Raw genomic sequence first — 17,730 nt, forward strand, 5'->3', positions numbered from 1 at the left:
TTCTTTCAATAGCTAGAAATCTTCAGGTGATTATTTATTGTCAGATTTTTTTTTTTTAAACCAAGCAGACCTAGAAATTCTAATGTATAAAAATTTTATTAAAGGAATTGGTACTTAAGCTGGGTTGATTGGATTTCAAGATTAATACAGGAATTTAAAAAAACATAGTATGATCAAATAAAATAGTAGTTTTTAAAATAATTAAGAACAGAAAAAGTAAAAAGCAGAAAATGAGAAATTGAAAGAGCGATTTAATTCTGTATAACAACTTTTCTGGGTAAGCATAGAAGAAGATTATAGACTATAAAAACCACAGCATTCTTATAAACAGGGCATGATTATGTAAATGATATTAAAAGGCAAGCCAGGATTTAAATTATTGGAATTAGAATTTTAAAAACCTGTCATTTCTATTTAAATGCTTATGTTTCTCACTTTGCTTTTCCTTCTCAAGCATCTTTAAATAGGGCAATATACACGTAGGAATGAAATTCAGGCATTTGCCACCCATATTTCTTTAAGCACATAAGGGATTTTATGAATTTTTTAGTGAAAATGATGGGATATTAATATCATATATCCTAACATTATCTGCAGTTTGTTGTGTATATTCATGTTTAAATTAATTTTTAGTAAACTATATATTATATAACTACTGAAAATGTTAAATCTCAAATAATTTACTTTTTTTTTTAATATTTTAAATTAAACTTACTTTACGTACCATTAAAGGCAATAACCTAACCCAAGTAGGCCCACACATAATTGCAGGAAATCACCATTGTTCTTAGAAATTGCTACCTAAATATGCTACATGATTATCTTTACCCAGTAGAAAAAGAAATGAATTGTTCTAGTTTACTAGCTGCCGAATGCAATATACCAGAAATGGAATGGCTTTTAAAAGGGGGAATTTATAAGTTACTAGTTTACAGTTCTAAGGCTGAGAAAATGTCCCAATTAAAACAAGTCTATAGAAATGTCCAATTTAAGGCATCCAGGGAAAGATATCTTGGTTCAAGAAGGCCGATGACTTTTAGTGTTTCTCTTTCAGCCGGAAGGGCACATGGCGAACATGGTGGCATCTGCTGGCTTTCTAGTGGCTCTACAAAAAAGGACTCTCTCCAAAATGTTTCCTCTTTTAAAGGATTCCAGTAAGCAAGTCCACCTTCAATGGGTGGAGACACACCTCCACAGAAATCATCTAATCAAAAGTTACCACCCATAATTGGGTGGGTCACATCTCCATGGGAACAATCAAAGTGCTCCCACCCAGCAATATTGAATGAGGATTGAAGGACATGGCTTTTCGGGGGTCCACCACAGATACAAACAGCACGTAAATCAAGTTGTAAGAGAGTGCTTCTGTATCAGGCATTTTAGTGGGTTTTCTCTCTCCCCGTTTCTTATACAAACACACACATATATTAGAAAATTTGACTATTCACATTGAATTCTCTCATTACTCCATAGAAGATAGAGAAGATAAAGACCTATATTATAACTTTTTTATTTGTTTCAGGTGCATGGCCTGGGAATAGAACCAGGGTCTCCCACATGGAAGGCGGACATTCTAACTACTGAACTACCCATATACCTAACCTTATATTATAAATGAAAAACCTGAAACAATTGGAGAAATAGCTTGTTTTGCTAAAAGTTACATACACATTTTAGGAAGTAGAACAAATCTATGTCTGATTAGCACTAATGCCATAATACTTGTCAATAAAAAATCACTTCGTTCATATTTCTTATATGTTTTTCAAGGAAGTTCTAAACCCTTCAAAATCTGAAACATCATATCATCATCAACAAATTTAATATTTATTGCACATTTATTTAGATTGGTCAGACATCCTAGTCAGACCTCCCCAGCATGGGCTCACTTTATACCTGTTGTCTAAGAATAACTATTTAAAAATTTCACTTTCAGTCTTAATCATAAATTAATAAATTAAACATTCATTCTATTTATTATGAAACAAGAACTTTATTATATTTATATACATTTAACAGAAAAATTCCCAAAACAGTAGTTTTGTGCATAAAGCAACAAGATTAGATTATTTTTTTAAATACTGTATATTATTTATATTTTCTCAATTTATCTTCAATTGTCATTCTATACTAGTAGCAGCAAGGTCTTGTGTTTGTGTACACATGAACATAAGCATATATATTATACATGCTTATTATATATTATATATGCATATATGCATATGTCTGTTTATAGACACATCCACAAACTTACTTATTTGGTTGTCTCTGATATTGCAAAACTGTCAAATTAGATATCTTGTAATTTTCTGGTTTCCAACTTTAATGTAGCAATCTGAGGCTTTTATTCTACTTTATATGGTTCACAGACTTTAGCATGTTTTCTTACCTATAATATGTACCCACATATTTTTTTACATAAAGGAATAAAGTTTTGGCTTTTATAGAGTCCATAAAGCTTGGGTATGCAAATTGGTATATTTATCCATAAAACCGCACAGCTGAAATTGAGTTCTGAATATACGAATTTTTCCTACCAAATTAGCTCAATATTCTTCATTATTCTGAAATTTATACAGTCTTGTAGAATAGATGTATATAATCCTCTCTACCTCTATCTCTATACCACACATGCACAAACACACATAAATAATTTTAGGTATTAGATATGTAACACAATCTTTTCAGTCTCATATTTACAAAAATATAGTGTTATTGAATTGCTCTCTAAACACACTCTGATTACTATCAATTTCCTCTACTTTCACCATTATAATTGTTATAGCTTTCATTATTTCATCCTGGTAGACTTTCTTGGATGTCAATATATTCAATACAATTGTGAACTTTTCAAACCTGACCTTCTTGATTTATTTCTGGAGGCTATAAAAAGATATTACCACCTGCCTCCTTCTGAAATGTAAAATAATTGAATTGAAAGTACACTGATGGGAAACAGTTAACCTTTTGCTTAGAACTGGACTGCTGCATTCGTGTCAGAGGAGCTCGTTAATACGTTTTTATAAATTTACTAAGGAAGGATCAACATCTGATTTTATAGATGATTTCCAGATTGAAATCAGGAATATTATAAAAATCAACCTTAAACTAGTCATTTCAGTTGCTTTCAAAGCTTTATGAAGCAACCATTCACAAATTAGTTCCACTCCTTTTATTAAAAGCATGTTATTGATCAGAATCCAGTATCCAGATCATTTTCCATACTCTGAATGGAAAATGTTCCCTAAAATATTGAAAATAAGTTTTCTTTAAGAAAATATATTTAGTGAACACAGTTAAGCAAAATCTACGTGCAATTTCAAATCCATACTAAAATGACTTAATTATATTTGCTAAACATTTTCAGCCATCCAGTGTCATATAAGGTGTAAATTATTAATCAGTTCATAACTTTTGTTAAGTTATATGTACATTCAGTTATATATGCATTCTACATGGACATTCTAAAAATGGTGTAATATCCTTCTAAGGATATCTTCCTATGATACAAACTGTATTAAAATTTTATTTTATCCTTTGACTTTTCTCTTCTTGAGTGCCTTTTCTTGTCTTTATCAAAACTCCTTTCTTATCTAAACTTGCATTGCTCAGCCTCTGCTTAAAAATCCAGGATTGCTGGTTGTCAAAAATGGAAAAGAATCTTAGAAATTATCCAGTATATCTTCATTCAGAGTATGGAAAATGTTTCTGATAGTGTCAGGAATGATCTCTCTGATCAGTGAAATATGGGCTGAAATAATTTACAAGCATATCTCATTTTATTGAACTTTATTTTATTTTGCTTTGCAAATAGTGTGTTTTAACAAATTGAAGGTTTGTGACAACCGTGCATCGAGCAAATCTATTGGTGCCATTTTTTTTCAGCAGCATGGGTTCACTTCATGTCTCTGTGTCACATTTAAATTTTTTTAATTGTAAAAATAACATATATACGAATAACATATATACAAAAAACAATGCATTCCAAGCACACTGCAACAATTAGTTGTAGAACAGATTTCAGAGTTTTATATGGGTTACAGTTCCACAGTTCTAGCTGCTCCAAGATACAAGAAATGAAAAGAAATATCAATATATTGCTTCAGCAAATATATTCATTTGTTAAATACTATCTTCTCTGTTATAACTCTACTTTCTTCTTTGCTCTTTCTCCCAATTTTAAGGACTATTTAGGCCGTGTCTATTCTAACTTTTTCATGTTGGAAAGGGCTGTCAGTAATATGGGATAGGAGGATGGAACTAGTAAGTGTTCTGGAGAGACTGGCCCTTCTGTGTTTCAAGATTTATTTGGCTTAGGAACCCATCTGGAGGTTTTATTTTTCTGGAAAGAAATCGTATTGCTTGGAACCTTTGTAGAATCTCAGATTAAATCCTAGGTGTTCTTTTCAGTTGGCAAGAATGATTTTAGTTGGGGTTTGGCAAACTATGATAGGTAGCAATGTCTAGTTGAAGCACGCATAAGAGTAGCCTCCAGAGTAGCCTCTAGACTGTATTTGAACTCACTCAGCCACTAATACTTTATTACAATTCTTTCCCCCCTTTTGGTCAGGGAGACATTGTCTATCCCACAGTGCCAAGGCCAGGCTCTTCCCCAAGAGTCATAGCCCACATTGCCAGGGAGACTTTCACACTTGGATGTTATGTCTCATGTGTGTGTGTGGGGGGGGGGGGGGTAATCATTTCACTTGCAAAGTTGGGCTTAGAAAGAGAGAGGTCACACTGTGCAAAAAAAGACAAAGGTCCTCTGGATGTAACTCTTAGGCATTAACCATGGGTAGGTTAAACTTCCCCACTACATAAATGAGTTTCACAAGAGAAAGTCTCAAGATCAAGGGCTTAGCTTATTGACTTGGGAGTCCCTAATGTTTGAGACAGTATCAGGGATTTCCCTGGTGGTAAAGTCTAATAGTTTCATAATTTTTCTCCCGTCCCTCAAAGGACATTGCCAATACTTTCTAATTAGTTGCTCAACATACTCCAGGATGTATCCAGGTTTTACATTAGGCTATACAGACTTACAAGCCTTCATTTCCTTTCTGGGCTCCCTGTGTTTGGGTTGTTTAAATTATCTATCCAGGCAGGTTGAGTTAGATTATATGCTACAGAAAATTTAGGTTCTAGACAAAATTGACTTCTCTTCCTTTGGTTTCATAGAGTTGGTACAATTCTAAAATACAGACAGTGTCTTCCTTACCCTTAATTTACCTTAGTCCTGACCAGATTGGCTTCATTCTTATCTCTAATTGAAGCCTGATCTCTTTTGCAATTTCCTTAACAGTTGTTGTATATGGCAATGCTGATCTTCAGAACTGCAAAACTCCAGCTCTGAGTCTTCAGTGTCACACAGGTACCCAAAGTTCCAGGGAAATACCAGGTTGCACATATGTGGCGGGGCCTCTTAAAACCTAGAAATGACAATTCCCACTCTGGACTAAATGTGACTGCTGTAAGAGCTTACAATCTAGGCCCCAATTTTCGTATAAGTATTTTGTAAATAAGACTATACAATTTTTGCTCTTTTGTTTCTGGCATGTTTCATACAATATTTGCTCTTTTGTATCTGGTATATTTTGCATCCCATAATGCCCCACAGGTTCATTCACCTCATTGAATGCCGCATGTCTCCATTCCTTCCTGCAGCAGCACAATATTTGATCACATGTACACACCACAGTTGGCCATTCTACTTTTCAGTCAGTGCATCCTTTAGTCACCTCCATCATTGGACATCAGGTATAATGTACAAAGTCAAAAGTATCAATACTCAATCTTAGACAATTTTCTTTGCTCCCAAGAGAAAAATAACAGATAGACACCTCCTCACCAAATAGAAAATTCAAATCTCCTCTTGACTCTTGTCCTGCCCCCCCCCGAATTATTTATCCCTGGTATTACTTTTGATAAAGTCAATGGCTTCCTGTTAAACATAATCCATGACATGTAATAGTAGTGTTCTCCCTATACCCCAATATTATAAACTCTTTGTACAAGATTCATACCTTTGAAGTAGTTCATGCAAGAACTTAATTATATTTGCAGTGTTAATCAATGGGATACATGACTCCATACAACCCCTTTCGATTATGCTCTCTGTGTCACATTTTAAGGTATGTACATTGTTTTTTATGCTTATGGTATAGTATAAATGTCATTTTATATGCATGGGGAAACCAAAAAATTCATATGACTCACTTTATTGCATTACTTGCTTTATTGTGGTGGTCTGGAACTGAGCCCACAATATCTTCATGGCATGCCTGTTCAACCCTCTGTAGCTGACCCACAAATAATCTTCCTCAGTGCTTATCATCCTGTCTTTCCCTTCCACTTATGTCTTAACAAACTTGTGATGAAAATGGTGGCATTACACAATGGAAGAATCCAGTTGACAGGAAGGACAATATTTAACAAGGTAACGAGAGCCCAATGAACATAATATGTTAAATTTCTGCTATTTAGATTTATCAATTTTATTTGGTTTTATTTACCCTAAAATGCTTGAAAATGATTTCTTACAACCCTCTCAAGTGGAAGCTCTTCCCTTCTGGACAGTTTTCATGAAACTGGGAGTGAAGATGGGGTGTTGATTCCTTATAGGTTGGAGAACATCTCCATTCCTACCCCCTAAAAACTAGAAGTTGATCTCTAATGTTGTCCTGTGGACTGAGTTGCTGCCATGAGAACACAGTCTTATGTACAACAGAAACTTTCAGCAAATGCCCGCTGCATTATTTACACAGAACAAGAGCTGAGGAAGAGATCCCATTGTGGGCAGTCTCCATAGGAAGCCATACTGCTTGGGTTAGAGTTGGTGAATGGCAGCTGCACTGGCCCTGTTTCTTATCTGAGAGGATGGAGAAATCTGTGCTGCCAAAGAGTGGGATATTTATCCACCTTAGCAGGATGGCGCCCTGCCAGTGAGGGTTCCTGGTCTGATAAGCAGCTGAGACTGCTTATTTCAGGTTTCAGGTTTAAAGTGTGGTCAGACCACTCCATTACACCTATCATAATGAAAACCTATGGAAACATCTACATATAATATAAAATGTTGGGGAGGGAGAATAGGCCAGGGTTCAGAGCTAGCCGGTAAGTGTGCCAGTGATTTCTCCAGCATATTCATTCAACAAGTATTTGACACACACTTCTACAAACCTTCTTTCCTTGAATGCAGCCATCTTTAAACCTCCAGGTCTCTCATACATGCATGCATGCATACATACATACATACATACATACATACTGGCAACATCTTAAGACTCATTTCACTCTTATTCATTCTAACACAACTATCACAATTTTTGTTCATTTGATCTCCATGTAACTGAATTTCCAATGTGTTTTTTTTATTTTCTTGACCTTCATTATTTCTTCCAATGATGTCATCTACCACCCTATCGCAATCACTTACTATCTTATACACAGTAGTTTCATTTATTCCCCTACATGCCCCAGAAAAGCCAGCATTGGTAAAATCTACAAACTCATGTTCCTTCTTGCTTTACATCTCCTACAACATTATCCTTACTCATTTTGCTACCTCCTAATTGCCTTCCTTGTTCTTTACGTTGTTCAAACTGTTGCCATTGAGTTTTGTTATCAACAAGGCTAAATCTTTACCACTTTCAAATCTCTGCTCAAATACACCATCTTATGAGTTCTACTATGTCAGTGTTATTTAAAAACACACTTACTCCACTAGGAAACGTGCTCAACACCTCTTATCCTTCATATTTTATCCTTTTCTGTAGTTTGTTTGACCAGCAATTACATTGTATAATTTACTTATTTATTTTATCTTGTATTGTCTACTATTTATTTCCTCCAGCAAAATATAAAGTGCAAAAGAACAAGGAATTTTACCCCTTTTGTTCCCTAATGTATCGCAAGTGTTTGGAACAGTTTCTAGCACAAAGTAGGCATTCAATAAAAATTTGCGCATACATTCTTATTTATGTAACTCTAGTAATTTTATAATCTTTTAAGCTAAAATATCAAAGGCTCAAAGACTAGTAACACATGGACATTTGGAGATGCTTGGAGCCCAGTAGACATCGCCATGAGAGGTTAAGCAAGCCAAAGCCTGAAGAGAGCCAAGGGAAGCCAAGAGATGAAAGTCAGCCCCGGAGAAGTAAAGTAAGGAACCCCCACAGGAACAGAGGTGGAAAGCAACAGAGCCCAAAAGCAAGGGACCAGCAGATGCCAGCCACGTGACTTCCCCATTGACAGAGCAGTTTCCAGACACATCGGTTTTCCTTAAAGTTTCTTTCCCTGGATGCTTTCTTTTGGGCATTGTTATAAGCTTAAAACTGTAAACTTGAAACTTATTAAATTCCTTCCCCCCCCCCTTTATTTTAATTCTCATTTTAAAAGCCATTCCAGTTCTGGTATATCACATTCTGTCAGCTAGCAAACTAACACAGTAGGCATTAAAAATAGCCATTTTGAGATAGTTGTAAAATGGTAGGCATTTGGATATTTCAATAATGGTGGCACTTGATTTATCCAATAAAAGTTTTTCTTAAAAATAAATAAACACTCCCCAGGATAAAGTTAATGGGAGGCCAAAATCATGGAATGGGAAATAATATCATATTCTGATATCTGTAAAAGAGTTGCTGAGTGTGGGTTAACTGAAAAAGGTTAAAAATAATTTTAATGTAAATTTTAGTTATGGAATGAACAGATGAATGGAGACTCAGACCAGAAAAATAGTTTCTAAAACAGGAATACAAGAAGATATGACATGTTGTATTAGAGATTTGTCACAGACCTGAAGAGGGGGTGAAAAACCTGCGCATTTTCTTAGCTTCAGGCAATTGTTTGTCTGGGTGGGGGCAGGTGCAGGTTAATGTTAATGGCATGCCCCACTAAGAGAGAACCCAAGGTGCCCTTTGATGTAAAGAAAATTAAGCTGTAAATGTAAAGGAGTCCATCAGGGCATCCATGGGATTAGAACTAAAAGAATATTAGGTACCCTAGAAAAACCATGTTTTAATCCTAATCCCATTTTGTAAAAAAAAGAGTATTAGGGAAATAGTTTAATTTTTTTTAAAAAATGTGAACAGTAACATGATCCACCAGGCTTCTAAATAGAAACAGAGAAAGACCAAGATGTTTTTTGACTTTAGCTCATTTTTCTTTCCATTACACAAAGCCATCTTTAAGTCTGAGAAACTGTGTTAGATCCTGTGAAGTTCAGTAAGCAAGGGAAATCCAAATTTCAGAGTGATCAGAATTTGCGCTTCATTCATTTTCGTTTGGTCGTATCCAACAGTGATAAAAGCAATAGTTAAATTTCATATACAATAATGATAAAATAGTCAAATTGTTATTCATTTCAGTGACATTCATAAATATTTATTTAAACAACTGACTAAGCTTAATAATCCATTCTTAACAATATTTATCATGTATTATTATAATTGCACAAATTTCAGTTATGTATTATCCATATCATCCATATCTGTTCTAAGTTTTCTTTGATCATCATAGCAACGTAGTTTCATTAAGTGGTAATAATGGCATTTGACACCTTAGAATTCTTCTTTTTTTGTCTTTTTTTTTGTAGTAAATAGACTTATTTGCAGTCCTAATGGGACTTACAATCTGCTAGAGAAATTGAGAATTTGCTTACTTTTCATATTACATGGCAATATGATAGAATTTTTGGTTTAAAGATAAAATGAAGAATACAGACAATATATAAGAAATTAGAGAAAGGAGTGATTAAAGGGAGCAGGGAAGAGTTGGTGAGGTGAGGGAGTGGGACTTATGAGGGGCACTAAAGGACTGATTTGATTTCTTAAAGTCATGCCTTTATTGAAGCAAATGACACACTTATTAATGACATAGGCTTCCATTATCTGATTAAATGCTTGACTTTCCTGACCTGTAACTTTCCCTTTGAGACTTCATTTCCTACCTGGCTAGCACAATTCCTACCGTATGAAAAGGAAGGTCAATGCAAAGCAGAACACTTTTCACAAGGTTGTATAAAATGCTAGTTAATCTTGAAAACTTTATTTTTTCATGGAAACATGTTTTTCTCTTGCTTTTACTTCTTTTCTTGAAGAAAGTTGTGGTAGGGTATTCTTTTGTAGGGTTTTTTTTTTTTTTTTTTTTTTTTTTTTTATAAAGCTGGATGCTGCAAGAAAAATGCTTGAATGTTTATTTCTTTCAGATTAGATGCAGAAAAACAGATAGGACATTGAGAATGACCTCCCTCACCTTGTAGTGAATCTGACTCATAGCCAATTTATAGCAACACATGCAGTTTTAAAAGTTGCTGCAATAGTACTCAGCAGTCAAACTATTATAATTTAAACTGACTAAGATGCCCCAGAGAACACTTTTTACAAGAAAGCTAAAATTTATTGAAAAACAATGTGAATTAGGTTTTCTATTCATTGTATTTCCATTCCTGAGAAAAACTGGTGGCAATAATGCTTGTTAAGTTGGAGTCTTGCTTGAAGCTTTTACCGTGCATGCTAAAACGCCCAGTTTTAACAACCGAAGGTCAAGCATTATACTGCTTTTCTGTCCACCTGACCATAATAGAATACATCCTTAGGAACATATCTAAGCGTTTAAATACTTCACACCGTTGCTGAAATGTAAAGGGTTCTTTCTTATTCTTATGGAGATTTTTCACATATAGCTAATATAAATTTCAAAAAGTTTTAACATTATGTCAAAATAGTATTTTATGTTAAAAATAGGATTGCGACTTAATGGTAGTAAATATGATCAGCTGCACATGAAAAATAATGCAAAATGAAAATATAATGAGAAGAGAGTTAGAAGTTTCCACACACACACACACAAAAGAATCTTTTGCTGTGAGTTAACAGGGATATATTTTTTACCTCCTAAAGGAATACTTTTTATTATGGTGTTGCTTTAAGACCTAAACAAAAGTGCTTATGCTTGAAAATGAGAAAAAGATGATATTAAAGACACTTGATGTATAGCATGCTTAGTATTCCTGCATTAATATTTCCACCATTATTTGGGCTCAGGTGTAAGGAGGTGTAAGGAAAAGTCAGTCATGTTTGCCTGAGAGTTCCAGCTTACATCTCTGGTCCCAATATATTTATTGATAGCACAAATTTCACTTTTAAAAGAATTTATTTGGGACGGTAAATTATAGTCATAATTTTTATGAAATATATTCTCAAAAAGCTGTTTAGTCCTATGTTTGACTTTTAATTTTCTCTGTAGTTTCTGTGAAACTAGTCATCTTTTGGGAATAATATTACTTTTGTCATCTTTTGGGAATAATACTACCTTTGCAAAAGTTCCAACAGAAACAGCAGGTATGGAAAAATTATCTCCAAGTAAATATATCTTTACATTTCTTTGAAAGTACATTATTCCTGTTTTATATTTTTCCCTATTATAAAAGTAAACATCAACTTTCTACAACTCTCGACAAACATAAAAAGTCAGAAAGAACTAATAAAAGTTATTGGTGACAAGACTCAGAACAAAATTTTGTAAAGCATTTTTAAAAATGCTCTTCATTTTCTGTATGCATAGTGTTTGCATGTCTTTGCAAACTTGTTATCCAATCCCACATATAATTTTCTATCTTTAGTTGTGTCTCTAAGATTAGAACCTAACCATTTCCTCATTAAGATTTTGTACAAAAATCATGTAATACTTATTTAAGTAAATATAACATTGTTCATTTATTACCTCTTGGCTGAACATTAGCTTCTAAATTTTTGGATATGGCAGACAATACTGTTAACATATTAGTCTATAAAGATTTGTTTAGTTTTATTTTGTTTCTCTTTCATGTTTTTAAGATTCATTTTGATCCTAAATCCTCATTTATAATTTTTGAGTGAAAAGATACACAATATTTTTACACTTATTCTTAACAAATTCTTTAGCCAAAGAATTACACAACTTTATACTACAGCTCTCTTTATAAGCTTGACCTGGCCCTGAATCTTTGCCAATATTATTTATTAACCATTTAGAAATATTATCTGATTTGCTTCAGGTTGCTCTTCTCTAATTATTAATGAGAATATAGATGTTTTCCATGTTTCCATTTGTATCTTGTTCTATTTCTTCTTTTGTTGCTTAAAATCCTTTGTTAACTTTATTATGCTTTACCAAAAAAATTAGTAAAGCACACAATATTAAATTTCAGATTTGGGCTCTGGGACCTTGAGCGTATCTTTTAAAAAATGAGCAGTGGGTTATATTTTTGTTTATTTATTTATTTATTTATTTATTTATTTATTTATTTATTTTGCCTGGGCAGGCACCAGGAAATGAACCTGGGTCTCTGGCATGGCAGCCGAGAACTCTGCCTGCTGAGCCACCGCGACCTGTCCAATGTATCATATTTTTAAAATCAGATGTTCAAAGCTATTATGTAAATCAGTTTTCAATGAACAAATGGATGATTATGCCATTTTGAAAATATTAGATACCCCGGTAAACCATGTTTTAATCCTGATCCAATCTAGTGAGAGAAGCTTTTTTTTTTTTTTAATCTGAATTTAGTATGGTTGGTTGGAAATTTTTGAATAGATGATCTTCACAGGTGATGAACATACCCAATTGTGGGTGTGACCGTTTGATTAGATGGAGATGTGACTCTGCCCATTCAAGTTGGGTCTTGATCAGTTTACTGGATTCCTTTAAAACAGGAAAGAATTTAGAGAGAACCAGAAATGACAGAAGTGACACATGCCTCAAATCTAATAGAAACTTCACAGCAGAGCTGACACAGATGTGAACATAAGGAGAATAGAGACACAGACATTTGGAGATGCCTGGTGTCTAGTAGATGTTGCCATGAGATGTTAAGCAAGCTAGAACCTGGAGAGAGCCAAGGAAAGTCAAGAGATGAAAGCCAGCCCCGGAGAAGCAAAGTGGGAAACCCCCACAGGAACAGAGGCGGAAAACAGTGGAGCCCAGGAACAAGGAACCATTAGATGTCAGCCACAGGACTACCCAGTTGACAGAGTTGTTTCTTACCCATCAGCCATCCTTGAGTGAAGGGGCCTTTTGTTGGTGCCTTAATTTGGATACTTTCATTTCCTTAGAACTGTTATCTTGCAATTTATTAAATTCCCCTTTTTAAAAGCCATTTCAGTTCTGTTAAATCTCGTTCCAGCAATTTGCAAACTAGAACAATGGTTCTCTGCCAAGATAAGTGGTTGACAGTTGTATTAGTAGATTAGTTTGAAAATGTAATGAAAAAACTCACAAAATTTAAATATATACTTATGGTTATATTCACAGAAAACGCCTTACATTCTTAATAAAAATTAAGTCCTTAACTGTTACACAAGCATTGCATTTGCTAGTTAATTTAAAGAACAACACTGAACTTATCTCCTGAGAGTCTGGGTTTTTAGTAAATTTTTCAAAATTCTCCGGGGGATTTTAACGTTTAGCAAGAGTTTAGCACCTGTCACCTAAGCTAATATATTTTCCATGTGTTAAACGTGCATTTAGTTGTAACAATTTTGGTATTGACTATCTGTAATATAGTAAGGAATATAGAAATTGCTATAAATGAATAATATTGAAAATATAAATAACAGTTTTCCATTGAGTTACTGATCTCAGTCTCCTGACATAAATGTAGGAAAAGTGTGATAATTTTGCACAAGGAGCCAAAAGAGAAAGTACAAAAACCTAGGTATAGAAAGAAATTGGACTTATTATGAACTGTTTTATTTCTATTTCTATCTATGTTGTCCAAGAACTGATTATCAAATAGTGGGATAAAACCATCAATATTTTCACAAACTGCACAAAGAAACAGAGTGACTCAACTAGTAAACCAATTGTTATTTCAGTAAAATGTGAAAAATAATGTTTGTCTTTGTCTGTCATTTTCCTTTATCTTAGAAGAGTATCCAAAAAGTAGAACTGTTGTAAAGGACCTTTTGATATAATTTGTTGATTTCTAGCATGCTTGCGATAACTTACATCTCCAAAAAAAATGTTAAGGAAGTGTTAAGGAATGCATATCTCCATTAAGAACCTTGTTAGTTTTAAGTATTACCAAATTTGTTAGTTGAAAAGGTGTAATTTATTTTTGTTGCTATTTGTAAGATAGCAAGGTTCAAGATCTTAATATGTTAATTGATCTTTAATTTTTGAAATTATTCAAAAAATTTTTTTAAATCAGTGACCTTTCTGATTTTTAATTACTCCAAATAGAAATTAGATTGTATACTCTTGTTTTTGTTATTAAAATTATTGGCATCATTTTCTCAAATTGTAAAAGCAATCTTTGTAAGTATTTGGAAGATTCAAAGAATAAGGAGGAGGAAAATAGAAAGGGGGAGGAGAAGGAAAAGGAGAAAGAGGAGAAAAAGAGCAACAGGGCTGATAGCAAGAACTACAACAGTTCATAGTTTCATACCCAGACTTGCCACAATTAACATATTGCTTTACAATTTTTTGGTCACACAAACATATATACCTACCTAAAGCATCAGCATTTTAGTTAAAATCACCAAGCCTGTTTTCTAGTATTTTTGTGTTTGTATTTTAACATACAATTTGTTAGGAAACAAAAAAGATGTCATTGAAAGTTGAGTGACATAATGAAACGAGTGCAAGCACAACTCTTACTGAAAAGTTTGTAAAACTAGTCAATAGTTAATCTTGTTGTTAGAGAGAAAATAAATGGCCCTTTGGCAAAATTCCATTATCAAAGGACACGGTTGGATTTTAAATAATATTAATGCTGTGCAATGTTGAAGAGAATCTACTTGTTCACATAGTAAACAGGCTGTTTCTCCAAAAACTCTTTTTTTCAGGTTGTCCAAACCTTTTTTGTTCAGTGTAATGGACAAGTCATCAACATATATATGATATTAATTATCATAGAAATACTCTAAAGAACTTCTTATGCTCTTTGAAACTTTGTTGTATAAAAATGAAGTTTTAAATTAGTAATAGTCTATGACCTACAGTGCGTACTTGAAAAGATGCATGGAGGGTCACAATTGTGCTTGGAGAACCAAAGGCCACTGCTACAAAAGTAAAAGTACTTGCATTGTTTTTGAGAAGGTTAACTCACTCAGACCACACTGCTGTTATTCAATTGTTTGCCTTCTGACCTGGGTTCAGTATTGGAGGAAATAGTGACCATTGGGAATATATTTAAATTATACCCACTAACTGCATCTATTTTCAAATGCTCTAAGAAGAAATGGTCACACTGTATAAAAAGACATTTCTAGTCCAATCATGCTTTCAATCTATGATTTCCTTCACCCGTGCTTTTATAATGGAACACAGAGGAATTTTTCTTTCAAACAACTGCTTGGTGAAGTTGGGATATTCTCTAAGTATTTCCATACCATCTTTCTGCCTATTGGTCTCGCAGAGTTTGCATAAATCTTTTGAGCTTACAGAGGTTCAAGTCCTAGTTTTTGGCTCACCTTGGAGATCCAGTAATTTGATTGGGTCAGAAAGCCAAGGGAAAGCCATTGGATCAACTTATCAAGAGGGTAAGGTTTACAAGGGGCACAAGATTGATATGTAAAATCTGAATTTCATTGCATCATTTCAAATGGAAAATCATATTTATACCATTGGTCAGAATGCTTGCATCAGTGTGTCCACCACTTTTTCTCTTATATGCAATCAATGAGAAAAAAATCAGAGAAATTATGGAAATAATAAGTAAAGATTCTCCCATGATCTCATCTATAGATGAAAACATTGCTAAGATTATTATGCATGATTTTTAAAATGGTATAATGTCATGACTCAAATTTTGTATTTCTTTAGTTTTTTTTTGGGGGGGGGGTTGTTGCATGGTCCGGGAATCGAACCCGGGTTTCCCTCATGGAAGGCAGGCATTCTAACCACAGAACTACTCATGCACCCTTCCTTTAGTTTTTATTTAATTTTTTTCCATGGCATTAATAACAACCTTTGAAAATCTTACTGTAGTGATTCCAAAATAGCTTTTGTTATGCATATGTTATAGTTTATTTGTAATTCAATAAAGTAGATGACTATGCTGTCTCCAATATTTAACTATTACAAAGAAGTTGGAATGAACATCTTTGTCTGTCATTTGCCTTTATTTATCTTAGAAGAGTATCCAAAAAGTAAAACTGTTGTAAAGGACCTTTTGATATAATTTGTTGATTTCTAGCATGCTTGCGATAATTTACGTCTCCAAAAAAAATCTTAAGGAATTGTTAAGGAATGTATATCTCCATTAAGACCCTTGTTAGTTTTAAGTATTACCAAATTTGTTAGTTGAAAAGGTGTAATGTATTTTGTTGCTATTTGTAAGATAGCAAGGTTCAAGATCTTAATATGTTAATTGATCTTTAATTTTTGAAACTATTCATGATTTTTTTAAAAATCAGTGACTTTTCTGATTTTTAATTACTCCAAATAGAAATTAGATTGTATACTCTTGTTTTTGTTATTAAAATCTTTGGCATCATTTTCTCAAATTGTAAAAGCAATCTTTTACAAGTATTTGGAAGTATTTACAAGTATTTGGAAGATTCAAAGAATAAGGAGGAGGAGAAGGAAAAAGAGAAAGAGGAGAAAAAGAGCAACAGGGCTGATAGCAAGAACTACAACAGTTCATAGTTTCATACCCAGACTTACCACAATTAACATATCGCTTTACAATTTTTTGGTCACACAAACATATGTACTTACCTAAAGCATCAGTATTTTAGTTAAAATCACCAAGCCTGTTTTCTAGTATGCAAAAGAAGATCAGAAGTAACACCAAGCTCTCTTGGTTTTGTAAATAGTAAATAAAATCTTTATGTAAACACTTAATAATTCTGCCTCGCCCAAATTATGTGCTTTATAAATGTTCTCTGAGTTATTGCAGTGTTTTCTTTATCATGTAGTTGTTATGTAATTTAAGCAATCCGTTCCTTTAGTTGGTTCCTTTTGGGGGCCATTTTGTCTGTATTTCAATCCTTGCTCAACTTCTAGGAGGAAATAACTTTCATGCGATTGCTCAAACCCTGAGTCCTCTTTGTACCATTTGGTTGCTAGCAGTTTTTAAGTAGCTATGACAGATGACTTTTGTAACTGAAACTGTCCTATGTGATAGAGTATGTGGGAGAAAAGGTAATAAAGTAGAGAAAAGAAATCATGTTGTTCAAAGAGGAGGAAAAATATTTGAGTACATAAAGGGAATTTTGGCAAAGTCCATAGTTGTTGTACAGATTATATATACTTTTTAAAATTTTCCCCAAAGTATACATTAAAGATCCCATTATAGTGTAAGGATTTTGGTGTCATTTCTATTTTTCCCTTGACTCATGCTGACACTAGCCAAAACTGGCTTTTGAAAATTTGAGTAACTTTGTGTAGTGTGTGGGGATAATGTTATTACCCCAAAAGATTGAGCCTAATATAGCAGTTCTTAGCTGCATCATTATTTAAAATAAAACAAACAAAACAAGCTGTTTAACTCTTGATTGTTAGGCTGTTGGATTTATTGTGTAAGAAAGTCAGTATCATCATTTGATGTCATGATAACCATGGGAGAGAAATTGCAGAAATTATTCAAAATTGCAATATTAAGTTAATGTATAACAATTCTAAGAACTAATCAGAGAATTAAACTCCACCAGGATTCTGTGAGTAATCTAGATTGAGCAATTTTAAGAATCTTTTTATGAATTTACAAGCTAGAAATAAATATTTCACTCATACATACTCAACAGCTGA

General features: G+C 33.5%; 1 long non-coding RNA gene across 1 annotated transcript in view; it reads right to left on the bottom strand.

Moving 5' to 3' along the window:
• The window catches only part of LOC143679367 (uncharacterized), a 28,129-nt gene that overhangs the window by 1,272 nt on the left and 9,127 nt on the right, over positions 1 to 17,730 (bottom strand). The gene's annotated exons all lie outside the window — the stretch shown is intronic.

The sequence above is a fragment of the Tamandua tetradactyla genome, chromosome 4, assembly GCF_023851605.1.
Source record: "Tamandua tetradactyla isolate mTamTet1 chromosome 4, mTamTet1.pri, whole genome shotgun sequence".
Taxonomy (NCBI): domain Eukaryota; kingdom Metazoa; phylum Chordata; class Mammalia; order Pilosa; family Myrmecophagidae; genus Tamandua; species Tamandua tetradactyla.